This window comes from Pecten maximus, unplaced genomic scaffold, assembly GCF_902652985.1.
Source record: "Pecten maximus unplaced genomic scaffold, xPecMax1.1, whole genome shotgun sequence".
Classification (NCBI taxonomy): Eukaryota; Metazoa; Mollusca; class Bivalvia; order Pectinida; family Pectinidae; genus Pecten; species Pecten maximus.
In genome coordinates, this window is record NW_022980116.1 from 3,414 (window position 1) to 17,275 (window position 13,862).

Genomic DNA, 13,862 nt, shown 5'->3' on the forward strand with positions numbered 1-13,862 from the left:
CATTTAAATTATAAAATATCCTCATAACCGTGCAAGACATTAAAGATCAGCTATTTATACTTAACTATAAAAAGCCACCCAGTCTAGAGGACATAATACGTAACATTATTTTTCATCCTATTAAACTTCCTTACCATTGCCGTATCCTATATCCTATATTATCCAAAGTACCACTGTCATAGTGTACATCTTATTCACCTTAAAGTACCTCTATATTATCCTTCATCCTATTTAACTTCAGCAAATTGTATTATTCATCATCCTTTTTAACCACAGCACATTATACTAGTCATCATCCTATTTCAATATAGCTGCCAAGGTCTAAAACAAGCATTCATAAATATCTTCGAACGACATTTAAAAGCCGTTATAAGAGCTGCATCCCCTACGACATTTGTTAAAAAACGTTGACCTCCCGCTTGACATCACATCATGTATTACTAGAAAGTATCTCGATGACTCAGCTTGTTGACAAATATGGCACGATTTCGGCAGACGACCCGACTAGACATTGACAAAAAAGTAAGAAGATTCATGTAAACAGTCGATGAACTGTAACAATCAATCTGCAATTTTCTAACTCATAAACGGACTTATCTGAACTGGATAAAAATGATTCTCAACTCAAAAGAATGGACAATAAATATAAGGATTAACGTGTTTTTCTGGTGTTTATATCAAAACAGTCAATTGCAAATATCGATACCATATTGACTCTATTCTTTTTTTGAAATCACAAGATAAATTCGTAATTCCTAAATGTACACGAAATCCAACCTTTCTACATACACAGATGTATAACTAAAAGGAATAAATCGTACAAAACACACATAACACATCCTCCTGGCTCCAAGAACACACTTAAAGCAAACTTGTTTTGTCGTTTCAGTATATTTTATTGATAAGCATCATCCGGTAATTATATAATCAAATTGCATATCCCCCCCCCCCCCCCCCCCCCCCCCCCCCCCCCACAGACACACATACATCACCGCACAAAATAAATGTATATATATCAATTTGTTTTAATGACCACATATGCTTTATTACTATTCTATTTCATGAGCAATAAATATATACATTTGTATACATGATTTTAAAGTACCTTCCTGGATGAAAGGAAAAGGACCTAATCACCATAAGAGTATCAGACAAGTCCATTACGTAGTTTTACCAAGTAGTCACCCACTCAAAGTAGAATGAATATCTGTCACCATGCCAGGCTGAACACATACACACATGTGAAATTTTTACATTCTTGAATTTTTTTATTAAGAAGAAAGAAATAAAAATCGAATTAATTCAATGATAATATAAGTTCTAAAGCCCATAGCATAGACCATAAATTGTGATCTTGCTCTTTCAATGCTAAGTCACATTTGCTGCATAATTCTGCTAAACATGTGCATATATAATAGAAAGATGAATAAATTTTGCTGGAATCATGATTTGATAAGTCTTTATACAGACCTTGACCTTTCACTTTGTAGCATATGTGATCAGTTACAGTTTATTTGGTTTTTTTTTAATAAAAATGCATGATCAAATATGAGTATTTATCCCATCCATGTAGCTACCTGTCCGAACCATCAATAAGTATATCAATATCAAAGTATTCCTGACCACGCAGAGTTTATATATGTACACCAAATAAGGGCATATTAAGAAAAATAAATGATATGGTGATTCAAACCCATATCGACAGCTGCAAGTAAGCGATTATCTTCAGTGATCTTTCTGTAGGTCATAGTTCAATTGATTATTCCATTTCTTAATTGACAATTTTTTGTATCCGTTTCCTTTAATTTGAAGATTTCAGAGATGTATTTCTTATGTAATTGTCATTTTAGTTTTTAGCCAACTTCATGCGATTTAAAAAAGTTAAGAGACAAAGTTGTACTACATATGTCAAAATAGGATTCTTGGCAATGATGTATGTTAACGTATGGGTGTCTGTCAATCCTCCATTTGTCTTTGCTTCAATATGTCTATATTTCTACCCTGTATTGGATTTTATGTTTACAAAGGATACCTCATAACAGCCATATAAAACACGATTAAACACGGGTGATTTGTAGGTACATAAATGGTTGCGTCCAACCCAGAATACACGGTATCCCTCCAGGTACAGATCACGTAAAATTAGAAGTTTGTGAACCCAATATTCTTTCACGAGTCTATCGGTTTTTGCATGAAACTCCACTAGAAACTGCTTGACGCCCATAAGTTGTGACGTTTTTAACACGTCGGGTATGACACTCCACTCCCAGCTCTCTATGTCCATCTTGATGACGTCAGGGGCGCGCTATTAACAAAACAGATCATGTTAAATATTTGGAGAAGCACAGAAAATATTTATCTATTTCAAAGATTACACACGGCTGTTATTGTCGGATAGCAAGCCATATACGGTAGATAGGTAACGCCAAATTTTGTTATTTGCAAACACGTTTTGAGCAAAAATATTACCTAGTCATTTGAATGATTCGGCCGGTTGTACGCTTTTGTTATGATTATTATCTCGAACATATGGGACGACTCTATAATTTGACCGTGTAAGGTTTGCTACTGGACATCTTCGGTAGTGTGTTTCAGTAAGGTAGGACTATAGATCCTACATTAGTTTACAGCTATCAAAAGGAGACAACATACCTCCTAAAATACACACCTACGTCACAGGCATGCATCTCGCACACAAGGGATGCCGTTTTTAAATTACCTGAACTGTTGACACGACATCAAAAATACTTAACAAAACCAGTATACTTACTTCAATGTGATTTAGTTCCTTTCGTTAAGCTTCCATCGTCCGCATTTTCCAACCTGCCATATCGTTTCTTACACCGTTATAATCAGACAGACCAGTGGCGTGGAAAAATACAGATGGTTTGTGTAAATGGTCCGTCTGGTGCATGCTGAAAATTTCAACACAATTTCAAACCTGAGAGGAAATATCATGAACATTGATAATCGCATGTTATACTTCACAGATAATAATTGCTTCTACAATGCATGAAGTTACAATTTTTTTGTTAACAAATCCGGATATTTCCGTACCGTGATCGAGAAAATGTTTTCATGGTTCCCTTACAAGCTTAAAACCTAACGAGTATTGAATATGAAATAGTTTATTACACAATTTCCTGTACAAGATCCATAAAAAACATTTGCATGTGTTTGTGTATAGGAAAGATGTGTTATCCCAGAGCAAGACACCGGTGATGTTTGGATTCCTTTTTAAATTCTGAGGTTTGTCTATCTGTGGTACAGTTACCTACCTTGGATCGAACGAGTGCACCTCACATTTAAACACAGACGAAATTTCATCATCAAATGAAAAATCGTACTGTATCCTGGAAATGATAAAGCATTAATAAGTATATAATTTCTCTTACCTACATGTATATCATACTTTCATATATATATATTAACGCTATCGCCTATCGTATCGTACAAGTCATATAAATATAACTTGTTTTGTCTTGCAAGTATTGTACCCGTAGGTCCCATTGCAGGATAAGCAAAAGACGACTTCATTGCTTATGTTGTTTTTTCTCCTGTTTCTTATTTTCGTTCTTAATATCTCTTGACAATTTTGGTCTATAGTTGAGTGTTCGTTCCTTTGAGGAAGGTTAAAGTGTATGTCCTCTATCTTCTAGTAGGGCGTTTGCCCCTATGAGGAAAGTTTTGCACTCATTATCCTTGACTGCATTTGAGCACCAACCCGTATGGGGAGGATTATGGATTATGTCCCTGGCCTTTAGTTGAGCATTCTCCCCTGTGTGTATGGTTATTTAGTATGTCACCTGGTCTTAAATTGAGCACTCGCCCCTGTGTGGATGGTTATTGATCATGTCCCATGGCCTTTAGATTATTGATTTTGTTCCCTGGTCGTCTTTAGTTGAGCACTCGCCCCTTCGAGGCGTTCAAAAACACCGATCGTGGTTGTGAGCTTGATGAACCAGATGTATAAACAATAAGGTGTAATACACTGTTTCTGTTCACTGTCATGAAGCACAATCGAAAACTGTTTTTAGTGAGCATGTTACCCGTTTTCAAGCAATGAGAAATGGAACAACAATCAGCATTATAGGAGATAGAAAGAAGAATAAATACATGTACCTAGTTTACAAACAGGGTAAAGAAAGGAATGAGATCAGATCGAAGCCAGCCGGCCAAAGACAACGTTCTCTCTTACCCAAAAGAGTAAACAAGACAGTCGTTCTGTTTATTTTTTTTTTATCTCTCCGGCACACACGTCCCATCCACCGTCCTTAGTGTTACCCATGCGCAGAGATCTCTTACATCGGCTCTGGATTGTACTGAGGTACCTGTCACAATATCAAATATAGAGCTAATCGCATATTCGTTTCAAGAGGTTAACATATAAATCAAAAGTTGAAGTTGAAAATATGGATTTTAACGAATGATTTTGTTTGCCTGTTTGAGAACACGTTTAGTTGTAATCATTTTGCAGTCAGCTTTCATGGTAGATTGGTACAAAGCGAAACCAGATTTAAAGCATCTACGATATTTACATGAACACAATTATATATATATATACATATTATATATTATATGTCCGGTTTTGTTGGAACGACTCTTAAGTTGAGTAAATAAATCTTTAAAATACCTTTCATTGTTTTGTTTTTCATGTCATAGTCGTAATCTAAGAAATATTAACATTTTTTCGCCGACTTATAATTATCGTATTGATAATAATTGCTAATCAATTTTCAACATACAAATTTGAAATGGCATTTTTCATTTCACATTATGCAGTTTTATCAATTAAAACGTCATTATCTTATAGCTATTGTGTACAAATATGATAAAATAACTAGTCTGAGCCGTTGATTAAGCTTGCTTCCAATTCCAATATCAATTTATTTGAATAGACAGCCGGATCATTTACATGAATTACTCAACCTCGCCAAACATTTTATAACGCACGTGTGGTAGTACATTTCCAGATCTTCGAACGACATACTGCAAAGCTCGTTCCTGTCCGGGGGTGGTCCTTCCGGCACATCCAATGCTTTCTTCAGACTATTCAGAAGACTTATATTATGTTTGTTGGCACCAGGTGTATGGCACTTGGGTAGATCCCTCTTTTTCTGTATAGATCAAGTCAATAACATTCGGATCAGAATACTAAGCAGATAACTTCTAAAACTGACTGAAAACATAAATAACCCATGTATGGATTAAAAACAATTGAAAGTCGAATTCATGCACGGAATGAATATTGATTTAGAGATGGAAAGATAATCAGGATAAGTAACGGGATATTGTTTGAGATAAAGGAAGACGTACAGGAAAAGTACCGGGATATCATTCCATAGACAGACCCACGTACAGGAAAAGTACCGGGATATCACTCCATAGACAGACCCACATACAGAAAAAGTACCGGGATATCACTCCATAGACAGACCCACATACAGGAAAGGTACCGGGATATCACTCCATAAACAGACCCAAATACAGGGAAAAGTACCGGGATATCATTCCATAGACAGACCCACATACAGAAAAAGTACCGGGATATCACTCCATAGACAGACCCACATACAGAAAAAGTACCGGGATATCACTCCATAGACAGACCCACATACAGGAAAGGTACCGGGATATCACTCCATAAACAGACCCAAATACAGGGAAAGTATGGAATATCATTCCATAAACAGACCCACATACAGGAAAGGTACCGGGATATCATTCCATAGACAGATCCACATACAGGAAAAGTACCGGGATATCATTCCATAGACAGACCCACATACAGAAAAAGTACCGGGATATCATTCCATAAACAGACCCACGTACAGAAAAAGTACCGGGATATCATTCCATAAACAGACCCACGTACAGGAAAAGTACCGGGATATCATTCCATAAACAGACCCACGTACAGAAACAGTACCGGGATATCATTCCATAAACAGACCCACGTACCGGAAAAGTACCGGGATATCATTCCATAGACAGACCCACATACAGGAACAGTACCGGGATATCATTCCATATACAGACCCACGTACAGGGAAAGTATGGAATATCATTCAATAAACAGACCCACGTACAGGAAAGGTATTGGGGGATCATTCCATAAACAGACCCACATACAGGTAAAGTATGGAATATCATTCAATAAACAGACCCACGTACAGGAAAGGTATTGGGAGATCATTCCATAAACCGACCCACATACAGGGAAAGTATGGAATATCATTTCATAGACAGACCCACGTACAGGAAAAGAGTTGATTCATATACAGGAGGACACACATGGAGAAGTAATGGGTTATCAATTCATATACAGAACGACACAGGGGAAATTAATTGGGTATTGATAGATATACAAGACGACATAAAGGGAAATTAATGTGATATTGATTCATATAGAAGACGACACACGTGGAAAAGTAATGGATTATTGATTCATATATAGGACGATACAAGGGAAATTAATGGGACATTGAGACATGCAGACCTGGTTATCTTCCTAGCATTTATGTTAACTATTTCTCTATCAAAACATAGTCTGATTTGGAAATCATCGAGGAGATTTCTTTTCTATGTAAATATACATTTAACGTGGAATCTCAATTCAAGGTTGACTTATACAAGTTTGGCAAAAACAATTAAATGCATTCTAGTTTATCCTGTCCCAAAGAGTAGGTTAGCACTGATAATGAAACAATCATAAACAGAAATATAGGTAATTGTTTCAAATACTGACAGATATAACTAATAGTATCCCTTAATTTTATGTCATAAATCCAGACATTATTGCATAGTATAAAGCATAATTATTCCCTTAAAAGTATAAACGTTATAGAAATAATCTTTACCTCAGATGGGCGAATATGAGGTTTAAAAAAAAACGTTATTAGCACATATTTGTGAACTATATAGTAACATATCCCGTTAAATATACAACTTGCGCCGGCAAAATATGAATAAATATAAGGTTAAAAAAATAAATCAAAATAATTAATTGTGCCCGATAACATCTTTGTTGAGTTTGGTTATTGTTCTTTCTTACATTTATGTGACTTCATTTAATATCTGATCTGTTTCGAAACACATTTATTTTTTCCTCTGACACTTTTGGTCATAGATTCATCGTTCGCCCCTTTCAGGAAGGTTATGATATCTATCCCCAGGCCGTCTTCACAGGTTTTTCGACACACAGCAGATTTTTTTTTATGATGAATGGCTTATCAATTAGTATAAAAGATAAATACTAATTAATCATTTCAATGTTAGTATTGTTGTCACATATTTAGAGGAATTATCACTCGTTTATCCTTCCTTTAACTGTATTCCTATATATAAAACGAAATATCACGTGATTTAAAGATTCCTGCCATATTTCAATATATAAAAGTTTGGGTAGGAATTAAATCCGTGAAAAGGAAAAACAAAAAACAAAAACAAAAAACTTATACTTAGAGCTACATACAAATTTGTTATTAACGCAAAGCATCTTATCAAGGCGGCAGAGTGGAAAATAGAACATCCTGAATATCTCAACGTTGAATAGAAATTGAGCAAAAATACGCATGGATCCAATATTTTTGTTGTGTGATGTGCTGATTGTAACTATTTCCAAGTATGTCATTTCAGTATGATAAAACTACAAGATTTTTTTGTTACAATAGGACATCTTTTGTGAAGAAGAAATGTCGGCATGAAAATGAACTTCATATTTGAGATGAGGTAGGAATAAATGAAGCAAAACTCTCACCGGATATGACTTAGCCTCCCACCATGTCCGATTATAAGTCTCATTTGGAAAAATTAGGTTAGTTAGTTCACCACTCCACCAGAGAAGAAACAATGTTGAACCCAATACCGCCGCTATTATCACCCAGAGCCGCAGCCGGTATAGGGATCGTTGACGGATCAGTGATCTCATGGTTGTTCATACAAGCCTGACCTGTGGAAAATGAGAGTGTAGCACATTTTTTTATTCATTAAATATCCTATTTGACATTTTTTGTCGTCTCGCAGGAGGGCTTTCAATCTTCATGCATAACTTTCACTCTTCATACATAGCTTTCGCTCTTCACACATAGCTTTCGCTCTCCACACATAGCTTTCACTCTTCATAAATATTTTAAAGTAATTATCCGGCTTTTCCGGGCAATCGACTCGTTGTTTATAACCACTGCGAGTACGGACTATATGCAGCATTGTCATTTATAAATAGGTAAGCTGTGTTGTTTTTTGTGTTCGTGTGCTGTCTAACAAAATACTAGGCAGTCTAACGTCTCTAGCGTCTATATAATATATCCTACTTATTGTGTGCCATGTGCGTGTCGGACAGTATGGCCTGCCACATACACTACATCTAACTTTGGTCAGTATTTACCTGTGCATTTAGATGTTTATTTTCATGATTTTTGTTTCATTTGTCCGTTAAATATAATTCAAGTGTATGTTTTATTTGAACTTTTTATTTATTTGGGTAATTGTTTTATGAAAAACATCTATGTGTATATTGAGTGCACAACTTAGAATTTCAAAATGTATGTGTATGGGCTGGAGGTCACTGTGTAATTTATGTAAGTAGGTCACATGCATCTGGAAATGGTGTTTAAATCTAGAACTTGATTTTATTATTTGTGTGCTGACTGATGTTAATTGATTATATTTTCCCTTTCAATTTCAGTGGCTGTTTTGAAGATGTGTGTTTAGTTTTGAAATATGCAGTGTTTTGGGATTATATCGATCATTGGAGGAAATTGAAGAGCAGCTTTAAAGATTGGAGAACATGTTTTCCCCCTGTATTTATTAATATGTTTCATCGTCAATAAGTGTTGTTTTAAAGTAACAAATAGGTTTATTTGTTTGGTTTTTGCCTCATTTATGAAATATCCTTTGTAAATTGAAAACCCTATTATTGTTAGCATCAAGTTGATGTCATCATAATTCGGATATTGTATTTTATAACTCATTACAGTGGGTTTTTTTTAATGTTATCATGTTTTTGTTATATCCTAATTGACAAAAAAAGCAACATAGGAAATTTAGGAAAGGATGGGCGACGGTTTGCTAAATAATTCCACAGATTAAAAGTCAACACAACTTACCCTGCTGACATCCGGCGAGTGGAACGCAACTGCGTTACATATGCCCCTTTTATAGCCAAATATGGGCATTTTCTATTTTTTCGTCAATTTCTCTAAGATTTTGCACGGTACAACTAGGAATAATTATGTTTAACATATATTACAAGTTTTTGTCTTGTGTTTCAATTTTTAAAAAAACCAACAAATAATAGTTATAATATTTTATTAATATTCCTTATTTTTTCTCAAATGTTTAATATTGTTTTCTTAGCTGTAGCTAGTTTCATTAAAATAAGAAAAGTATATACATAACAGTCACAGAGATCATAAAATGAAACCTTCGGAGATTATACCAATGGAACATACTATGAATATTGGTACATACAAGTACATGTCAATCAAATGTTATTTCAAACTGAAAACTTAAACTTCCAACATATCTACATCATTGCCACTACATAATGCTTTATTTTCCTGTGGTAACTTTTCCAGTGACGGGAGTATCATGCTCCCGCTTGCGGAGCTCCTGTTCTTTAATGATTTATACCTTTTAAACAAAGCGATATTTTCAGCAGTATGTTTTCTATACATACAGGGTTAGGTGTGTATGGAAGAGAATGATGTGTGATATGTACAGGAATGTATATATACATATATGTAAATGTGTATGTATATGTGATTGTAAATGTTTTGTCATGAAAAAATAATGAAAAAAAAGAAAGAAAGAAAAATACACTGTTAATAAATAAATAAATCAATCAAATAGTGATTAGAAATAATATTTATTAAATCCAAAGCTTAGGAACAATAGATATTCGCATTAGAAATTGAATAGACGTCATCTGTATATTTGCCGTCGTGAGCTGATTGAATCCAACAGTATTTTGGTTCTCCTTTACATAATTACTGTAAAAACGGATTTCAAACTTTCTGTACTGACAGATCACGAAATAGTTAGTTATAGGTTAAACAATTCTTGATATGAATGTCAGTTTTCATATGTTGTGTTGATATTATCTGCAGAAGACATTGCATATACTTAACCCTCCATCACAAGAGCTAAACAAATACCAAAATAAATTATTTCTTCTGACTCCTTATCTGTTATACCGACCCTTAGCAACAGACATTTTGAGAGATTTTCATTTCGTCAAATAATATTATGACTACATAGTATTACTGTTAATTGTAAACTTTTAATAGGCTGGGGACCTGGAGATACGGAGATTACTTACACTGAAGAGGCAGACCGGGCTGTCAATGACGCCTTGCCATTGCCAACTTCATATTCTATAGATTTGTTATATTTTGACTGTCACAATGGGAAATTTGTTTGACTACATGTAATTGCAAAGAAAATAAATAACACGTTATTAAACCTGCCATCGGCGAACGGTTCTATTATTAAAGTGACAAAAGGCGAAGTTGTACCGTATTTCTCCGAATGGGTTATTCTTAAATGCTAGCTAAGCAATTAGCTTATTTTATGCTCGTAACTCATATCAAGATCTTTTCTTTAATTCTTTTTCGTGTCTTTATTTTGTAAAATAATTTAATGGAACATGACTCTTTAATTATGCAATATTTCTAGGCTAATATTTATGGGAACATGTATCCTTAATACTGGGTGTTACTAATTTTTCATTGGCTGCTGATGACGGAATTCAATATCTGACTTCTGATTGGTTGAATTGGCCTGAGGGGACGCATCCCTTTTTCTCCCTTCAGCAGCCATATTGGATTTATTAGATCGCGCATAAATACTGGCAAAGTTTAAAAAAAAAAAATATAGTGTTTAAAATAGTTTTTTCCTCGGCAAATTGAGGAGTGTGGTAGTCCAAGGTGACACGACGGGTGTATGACAAATCTCGCCTCCTGAGGACGATTTTGGATGCTTTGATGGCCTTGAACTTTGTCGGAGGTGTTTGACCCGAGATTCACCGACCAGAAATTAAGTACAATTTTTATATGTAGACTACAGTATTAATTTGCATGGATTCAATAAGACCTCGAGTACTTGTGTTAGGACACAGTTTCGTTAGACGGTTATTTGAAGAGTTAGACAGAGGACAATTTCCAGAAAATTTTGATTTATCCCAGTGATTTTGATATTGATTGTAATTGCCATTATTGTATGGGTGCAACTACTTTGCAATCATACAAAATTATTTCATGTTAGAAGCCACTAGGTGGCTTTCTTAGTAATAAATTTAAATGTCACCCTGGTGGGTGGCCATTTCAATTTCATATACTTGTCTGAGTTATTCTTGATATATGTGGAGGGGCATAAATTATATATTATTATTTACTAAAGCGGATGATCGGCCTCGACATCTGCATAGCATGCAACGAGCCATTGACGATAAAATCCATATAATAGGGCAGTCCTGACCTCTAACCAGCCCGGTTTTACCAAGAAGTCTGATACCTCTATAGGTAGCTGTCAACATAATCAATGCTTCAGTTTACACAAAAGCGTTTGTTTATTCAACACGATTTACCTAACCTTCGCCACTGATATTTGTCTGCTGTGTTTGCGTGATATCGTTAGAGTACGTCAACATTAGTACCTTTCAGTTGCTTTTAATATTTAGTTTAATATACATTTTACTTTTCCAATTATGTATTGGCTCTTATGAACTGTTTCTGTGTTGCTGGGCCATTAAGACAAGTATTATGATAATAAATCATAACAAATTATAAACATTGGTGGTATTATTTCAGCACTCATTTGTTATATTATATATTACAGTAAAATGTCAAAATGTCCTTTCTATTATCTTAAACTCAATTTCCTTGAAAACATAAACACTTAACATCTTAGGTGTGATAAATCCAGATCTATCTGGTTAACTCACAGGTCCAGCTTGTTTAAACAACAGGTCCCTCTGGTTTACTCCACAGTTCCAGCTTGTTAAATCAACGGGTCCATCTGGTTTACTCTATAGTTAAAAAGCTAAATAATTTGTCTGATATATATGTATTTATATATATAAAACCAAGAAGAAATTTGTATGATTTCATCTGAACCTCTAACAAAAATAATTTAATGTCAGCATATTCTAAATATCTTCGTGACGAAAAGAATCATGTAGAGGGACGGTGAACTGTAAAAATCAATCCGCGAATTCTTACTAAAAAGGGACAGGATGTAGATTTTGAGAACTTAAACAATGTAGATGAGACCCTGTAATATTTCTACCTTGACGGTAGGAACAGGACAAAATATCCCCAGCTGATTGAACAGGACAAAATAAAAACGTCACAGGTGTATCAAAAGCAGATACAAAAAAGTCCTTGGTACGATAAATACGTTAGGTGACTTTTTATTGAAATACTATCAACCTATAGAGGGCTGTTAATATGCATAGGTGGAAATGTGCTGTTCTATAGACATGTACGTTTGGATATGGGATAAAGTCACAGCCAACTATGCTGTCTTTTCCCCCTTGAATTATTAAGAACTCCATGTTTTTAAACTTTTTGCTTAATCTGAACTTGATAAAAATGTTCCTCCACTTAAACACCTGAGGATATTTACCCAGTTCCTTCCTAAGATTTCTGAACTATTAGGAGAGGAAACCCAGTAAACCTTCCATTGTCATCGAATAAGTGCTTTGTTAAACTTTACTAACAAATTAGCCGAACTTCCCGACATAACGTGGCAGCTATTTCAAAACTAAACGACAGTTTCCAATTTAATCTTTGCGAGTATTTCAATGTGTGACTGAGAAAACGTTTATGTGTCAACTGTTAAAGAATTAACAATGCGTATAAGGATTAACGTGTTTTGGTGATTTTATTAAAACAGTCAATTGCAGATATCTATACCATACTGACTTTATCCTTTGATAAAATCATAAGATTCATAAATGTACATGCACATATGTATAACTAAAGGCAATTAATCATACAAAATACACATCCTCCTGGCTCCCATAAAACACTTACAGCAATTATGTTTTGGCATTTCAGTATATTTTATTCATAATCAACATCCGGTAATTATAGAGTGAAAATGGAAAATCAAATTGTTCCAATAAACACATACATCACCGCACAAAATTAATGTAAATGAATCAACGTGTTTCAATTACCACATGGTTTTAATATTTATTTTTATTCCATAAGGGATATATATATATATATATTTATATATAATTTATATAGTACCTTTATGGATGAGAAGAAAAAAGTCCCTAATCACCCAAAGAGAATCAGACGTCAGGTCTCAAAAGTTGATTACTTGTCTGTCCCCAAGCCAGGCTGATACAAATGCACACAGTGAGAATTTTTATATCATTGTCTTTTTTTTATTTAGAAGAAAGAGCCATAAAATCGAATTAATTGAATTATTATAACCCATGTTAAGCAACAGTTTCTCGGATCCTAATAAATTGGTAAGAATCATTAAATTTGAAGAATAATAATGAAAACTAGGTGGTGACTATGGAACTACTACATGTAGGTATATCAACATTCATAGGACATATCTGGCTTCATATGGCATACGGAAATATGACATTTTCAAATGAGATCATGATATCTACTAAAATATTTTCTCATGGTCTTCATCAACCTGAATCTCTCAAAACATTATGTTGTCAACTATCGTGAAAATGCGAAAATAAAGACAACTATGCTCAGCTGTGACATAAACACTGTAAGTAGGGGAAGCAGGTATGTCACATTCTAGAAATAAAATGTGCAAGTTGTCCCTGCTGGTTACTTACTAAAAGCCTACGTATGCAATTATTGTAGAGTAGTGCATTGCAG

The 13,862-nt window shown here is 34.5% G+C and overlaps 1 long non-coding RNA gene across 1 annotated transcript; it reads right to left on the minus strand.

Moving 5' to 3' along the window:
- Positions 1-2,750: 2,750 nt before the first annotated feature.
- Positions 2,751-7,945, minus strand: LOC117319410. The gene is made up of 4 exons (XR_004530721.1): positions 7,760-7,945; positions 4,954-5,117; positions 4,199-4,331; positions 2,751-2,915 (listed from the first exon to the last, which is right to left on the minus strand). It is a non-coding gene; the product is annotated as an uncharacterized LOC117319410 (long non-coding RNA).
- Between the last annotated feature and the right edge of the window lie 5,917 nt (positions 7,946-13,862).